The sequence below is a fragment of the Penaeus monodon genome, chromosome 8, assembly GCF_015228065.2.
Source record: "Penaeus monodon isolate SGIC_2016 chromosome 8, NSTDA_Pmon_1, whole genome shotgun sequence".
In the NCBI taxonomy this organism is placed as follows: domain Eukaryota; kingdom Metazoa; phylum Arthropoda; class Malacostraca; order Decapoda; family Penaeidae; genus Penaeus; species Penaeus monodon.
Window position 1 is genome coordinate 30,691,175 of NC_051393.1, and position 6,812 is coordinate 30,697,986.

Here is a 6,812-nt window from a genome sequence, read left to right on the forward strand (position 1 = left end):
GGTGATAGAGGGAGCAGACAGATGGCTTTATAAGAGGAAGGAGAGGAGTGGATGGGATATAATCACAGCATTATTTTGTGTAGAAGGAACCTTTTGAGCCTGAGGTCCCGGAATTTAATTTGGAGTAAATGTAGGGAATAATACCTTTGCCTGAATGATCTGCTCTTACGCCCGATGTGCGAGTTGGTCGACATGTCGATGTTCTGCTCTCGTGTCCAGCGCGATTCGATGGCAGTGCGGTTTTGCAGTTCGGAGAGCTCCTTTATTTAAGCCTGGCAAAATGTTGGTGGAGAATATCGACGCGGGCGCTGCCGGATATGGTAATTTCGAGGAGAATCGACAGTTTGGTCCTCGCAGGGCTTTTACCGGCGACTATTTGTTCTAATTTGGCCGTGGTGGACGGGCCGTCATCTGGGTTTTGTGTTGGGCGACAATCTGGCGGGAGGAGTGGCATTAATGCAAGCAAGAGTTCAGGATCCACGGCAGGAGATCGTTTCATTAGAAGCATACAGTTGTTCGGACGCAAATAGACTTGCCGGTCGTAAATAGATGCTATTACAAAACAGCATGTGTACGATTCTGCAGGTTTCCTCTTACGCAGAACACCTGCTCACCTGGCTGACGTACTCGTAAGTTGGGAATGAGTCATTGGCCATTGGGGGGTTGAATGGCGTAGTATAATTTAATGCAAATACTATTAAGCCCTTATCGATAATTATAGGACAGGCTTTCATTCTAATAACAATTTTGCCTAATTGAGGGAGTAGGGAGATTTATTAATTCAAATTCAGCGTTTATTCGATGAAAGTCCTGATGTGTGTTTTCAATATATTTGATGATTACGGAGATGGTTTTAATAGACAAGTTTTTTAAAAATTCTTTTGAGCAAGCCATTTGCCTACATCCCTCGCGAAAGGTTTGGGTTTGTAGACTGTATTGCAGAGTAGTAATATTTAGAGAAACTTGACGCGGTGGGACTGTTAAAGGTGTGTTGTGGATTGAATGGAAGCGGGTCTAGCGGCGCGATCTGAAGGAAGGTACGGGTTCTTGAGCGGGTCCTCAAAAGAGGATTCGTGCAGGGGAGGGAGATAACGCACGCAGACTTAGATAGAGATGGAGGGGGGGGGGTCAAGATGCGGGTGCCGAGGAGGGACTGCACATGCGAACGGCCATCCTTGGGGATTTTATTTTTGCAGTAGCTTGAAAGCTGGCCTGTAATGGAGGAGTCTTTGCTGCTCTGGAATGCAATACGGATCGGTTTTCAGGATGCCGCTCTCGACTCGGACCAGTCGGAGGATCCCGCCGGATCTTCTGCCCTCTGTCTACTCCGGTGATTGGAGCTTTTAATTTAACGGCTGCACTTTTCATTTAGCTAAAGGACTAGAGAGGTTGGGCGGGGTTCATGGCGGGGCCGAGGGAGCGGGCAGGACCCTTTCTAGGAGGATGACCCGTTCCTGCCGAGCGTCGTGGGGACGGCATGGAAACTAGGATGTTTATACTTGATATTTACCTTAGCTCTCGATCTCTACCACTCCTTATCCCTCTTTTCCTCTCTCTCTCCCTCTCCTCTCACTTTCTACCCCCCCCCCCCCTCTGTGTGTGGCGCTCTAGTTCTAGCTCTCGTCCTCTTTGTCTTCCTCTCCCTTATTTTCATACTCTTCCACTCCCGCTGCCACACCCTCTCCTGCTACTTCCTAACCCCCGCCCTGTTCCTTCCTGTGTTTCTATCTTTTCTCTTGCTCTGCTCTCTTCCTTTCTTTCTGAACATGGAGTGGACGCGTTGTGGTTTGCAATATTTCCTGCTAAAGGAGCGGCTTGGAGCCCCAGCACGAATCCCGAGTATCGTGTGCAGCGCGAGGAAGGCCGCGTGGGTTGCGCCTGCGGGCTTGAGATAGGTACTTGGGAGTGATTGCGGGATGATACATTCTGGAGGCCGCACGCTTATAATTTTTGGTCATTTTATCATGGGCCCTTATTCATTCTTATCTCTTATTCGATATCTGAAGGGAACTGTCACGCACTGTCATTGCTGTGTGATGCCATTAAATATTTTTATTTAGGCAATACGATTGAAGTCGAAGGGATCGGTCGGTATATGTCGCTGTGCAAATCACTGGAAAGATTGAATTAGTGAACGGTTTGTCAGTGATGTGAGGCGGCACCCCCCACCTCTCCTATCCCTGAGGATCTGACGTAGGGCCTGAGGCTTTCCGTGACGTCATGCCAAGGATCCTCCGTCACCTTAGCTTATACGTAAGTGCTTCTTCCTAGCGTGTACATTATTGTGCCTATTGACATCGCTACCATTGTTCTCTGCTTATTGGCGTCAGCTTGTGGTCCGCGTAGATATTCATGTTCCATTGTTTGAGTGCTAATCCTTAATATTCACGAGCATCTGGAGCTGACGAAGCTTCAACAACACCCGAGGAGCCTTATTGAACAGTCTTTGTCCCGTGCGCTCGGACGGGTGCGTTAGAGGTGCCGTGTGTGCTTGGGATTACTTTTGTCCTGCGGTCTTGATGGACGGCTGAGCTGGATAATGATCGCTTGGCCCCGCAGGACCTCTCGGCGATCCCTCGTCGGTGGAGTCCGGAGCAGAAAGCAGGGAAGGGAGACGTGGTGACCGGCTTTGCCTGTCATAGTTCATTGAAATCTGCCGACACGTTTTTGTAGATTTTAAAATATTACGAAAAATGGCGTTGCTTAAAAGGTTCGAGACTTGTGATGAAGGGAAGCAAAAACTGTTATCGAATGTCACTTTTAGAGTTCTTTGAAATGGTAACGTGGAAATGCACACTTAGTTGTTTAGCATTCTATGACAAACGTTATTATATGCACCTGTCAACCAGAAGTGTTTACCAGATAAGTAAATAAGTAAACAATACACATAATATATATATATGTGTGTGTGTGCGTGTGCGTGTGCGTGTGCGTGTGTGTGTGTGTGTGTGTGTGTGCGCGCGCGTGTGTGCGTGTGTGTGTGTGTGTGTGTGTGTGTGTGTGTGTGTGTGTGTGTGTGTGTGTGTGTGTGTGTGTGTGTGTGTGTGTGTGTGTGTGTGTGTGTGTGTGTGTGTGTGTGTGTGTGTGCATGCATGCATATAGGTATGTATAAACTCACTCACTCAGTCAAAGATAGACCTACATATACATAAAGATATAATAATAATAATAATAATAATAATAATTATTATTATTATTATTATTATTACCATTTTATTATTATTGTCAAGTGATTAATTAGTTTATTATTTTATTATTTTGCACATGCGTGTGTGTGCGCATGCGCGAATATGGACCATCATCCCCATAGATAAATACATATACACGCGCGTTATTACAGATTTTCCAATGGCGGCGCACCTGCTCAGACACACCTGCCACTCGGCGGTCGGTGGTCACGCAGGGTCCAGCAAGGGCCGCCAGCACTTCCGCTCGGCCGGGGAACCTAACTGTTTCGTGCACGGCGGCCGCCTACTCCCCCCACCCGCCGCACAGCACTCGCGTCTCCCCGCTCCCTTCCGTTCCTCCTCTGCTCCGCTCACTGCTTGTTTATTTTTTGGCTCCGCGCTGTTTTCTCCAGCGTTCTTTCCGACGGCTTCTCTAATTTTTTATTATAATTTAATGTTTTTAATCTCCCTCTTCTCTCTCTCTCTCTCTCTCTCTCTCTCTCTCTCTCTCTCTCTCTCTCTCTCTCTCTCTCTCTCTTTCTCTTTCTCTTCTCCTTCTCCTTCTCCTTCTCCTTCTCCTTCTCCTTCTCCTTCTCCTTCTCCTTCTCCTTCTCCTCCTCTCCCTCTTTCTCTTCCTCTTCCTCCCTTCCTTCCTTCCTTCCTTCCTTCCTCCCTTCCTCCCTCGCTCCCTCCCTCCCTCCTTCCTCCTCCTCCTCCTCCTCCTCCTCCTCCTCCTCCTCCTCCTCCTCCTCCTCCTCCTCCTCCTCCTACTCGATGTCACTTCAAGTATCACAACGGTGACAAAAAGGTATTAATGTTAATTTGGCACTGTATATTTTGGCCTTCACGCTTTGGGGAAATATTGAATATAGTAGCGTTGATTGGAGGGAAGTGGACGGTAATCCCAGGAATTATGCCCTGAATAGGATGTGGTCAGGGAGAGGACACCGGGTCAGACCCGGCTTTTTTAGAGCTTCCTCTTATTTTTTTATTTTTGTTTATTATAGTTAGGAGCAATCATTCATTGCGGGCATACTGTGGAAGAGCCTGGCAAGATCTGCAGTTATTGCCGTTGGTAAAGATTTTTGTGGAAAACCGAGAGTATTAAAAGCACTGGACTCCGTTTTGTCTAGATGCTCTTCTGAATGAAAGTACATGGTGTAGTGAATACAAAGAGTAGCAAGTAGTGCTCAAGAACAGTAGTAACCAGCTCCCCTTGTGTAATTGGGGGTCACGTGACAGTGTGTCGTGTAAACACGTGGCCAGAGAGCATCAGGTGCTTCAACTGTGGGGGAATTCGGGTAGGGCGCACTCTTGCCAAACTTCTGCATTTATATGCAATTTTACATCACCAACGTAAGTCCGTGGTTCCATGGCAGTCATCTCATTTAAGCTTGCCTCTTCATGTCGACCTGCCGAGTCCGTGAGAAGAGCCAAAGCGTTGAAAAGCAGGATAAACTGCCTTTTTGAAGCTAAACAATCCTTCTGTGGTTGGACCTTGGCAACAGCTCTAGGGCGGGAGTTGCATGCAGGAGGGCGCCAGCGGGACCACTAGTTTCACCCGCGCATCCAAATCAGCTGAGAGCATGACGTCACCGTCAAGCCACGCCCACCGTGACGTCACCGGTAGGAGACCCGCCTTCTCCCCCGTCCCCCCTCGCCGACGCCTGGCTCTGTGCCAAGTCTGGCTTGATGTCGCCCCAGACACCCCCGGCCGCCCGCTCGCTCGCCCCGACCAGCCCCCTCTCCGACTTTCCGCCTCTCTTCTGCTCCCCGTACCGACGCAACACTTGCTGCAGATGCCAGATTCTCAATGTATTAATTCCTTTTGATTACGGGTTATTATTAGCAACGTCGTGTCACTTTCGGAATGGGTATTGTGAAGTCACAATAGAGCTAAGAATGAGGTTCTCTATTAGTGACGCACTGATAGATTTCTCTTATGAAATTCGAGATGTGCAATGTTGCAGAACAGTTACGCAATCCTCATCGGGTGCTAACGCATTCCTTTAGAGAGTTTCAGAAGATAGTGGTATCCAACCGCAGCCAGCTGCTTGTAGGAGACGTGTCAGCGGTTGGTTTGATCGCGTGCAATGCGAGACTTACTGGATTCTAATCTGTTATGCCAGTTTTTCAACGAAGGTCTTGGTGTTCAGTCTGACTCGAATTTAGTATTGCTAGTATTATTGTTTTCATTGTTGCCGTTTTATTTATTTTAACGCTAGCATCAGGAATGATATTGATTTTAAGGACAGTTCTTTAACATGCCCCTTTTACTTTAGGTACATCGTGGTTATCATACTCTGCAACCGGATTAAGGGGTTAAGGGGAGCGATAAAGTCTCAGTTTAGTGATTGGAGGACCCTTGGGCAACAACCACGGAAGTTCCTTTAGGCTCAGCGAGGCAGCTTTCCTACTCCAGTAACAAGGAGGCCTCCATCGCCCCAGAAGGCAGGGATGTGTACATGGTTGATAGTCCAGCAAACTAAAGAATGCTTATGTTCTGCCAGACTTCATCGAGACTTGTCTTAAGTTTGGACCATCCTGAAGGCATTAACTCTCAGGGGATCGCAGAGGGGAAAGTGGGAAGGGTGGGGGGGGGGGGCAATGTGCAGAGTGCCTGTTTGCACGTGGCTCGATTTGCAATATATTGACCCGTGTTGTTGGGTCGTGCTCACTTTAGGAGGAGGTTCCATCCTTGCTAGACCATTTTGTATTACGCAAGAGCGTTTGTTGGTCATGTATGGGTACTAGTTATTTACTCCCTTGAAGTATTTATGAAGGCCTCCCTTTATCAGCGTGCTTATATATGCAATGCTGTTAGTCTAATTGCAATTAGCGCAGTCGTCACTAGTTATATATAGACAAAGGAATATGCATAAACATCACTAATGTATGAATAGGAAATCGTGTCTGTAATTTGTTTGTTGTTTGGAAGTTTGGGTGCATTCCGTCGTCCGTCGCCCTGTCATTTGTGGGGGCATCGTGATATTTGCAGGTCAGATGACTACGATGATGACTCGGAAAACCACACAATGATAGTCTAACATGTTAAGGCAAAGTGAGCTTCGTGAAATGTTAAAGAGAGTTACGAGAGGCGGAGAAACCACACGCACATCCTAGCCATATTTGTTTGTGCTAAGCACACATACATACACGTGAACACGCGCTCGCGCGCGCAATCGCCCTCGTTGCTGAAACGATAAAGGACATGGAATTTGATAAAAAGTAAAGTGAAGGAAGAAATGAGCCAAAAAGCTAAGGAAAAAAGGATCAGTGAAGAGGAGAATGCGACATGTTGTCCTCATTTGATTGCCTCGTGTAGCTAACTGAGGCTCAATAATGAAGCCGAGGGGCCCATGTTTGGGTACGCTGCCCGACCTGTCACGAAGGTCTTGCTGTGCTGTGTGCTTGTTCTCCGACGGTGTTCGTGGTAGGGGTATTTTTATTTTAAAATCCAATTCCGAAAGTTCTGGTTAGCAAATAACTCAAAAGTGTTGCACAAGCACTAGCAGGAGAATTTTAAAACCGAAGTGATTCAAGTAGAATTACGCATTATCTCTTCTCTTGCTGTTGGTCTTAGGGGGATGGGGAGCCTGGAGATACACGAACGCCATGCTTACTCTAATCGGTTTCATCCTCAAA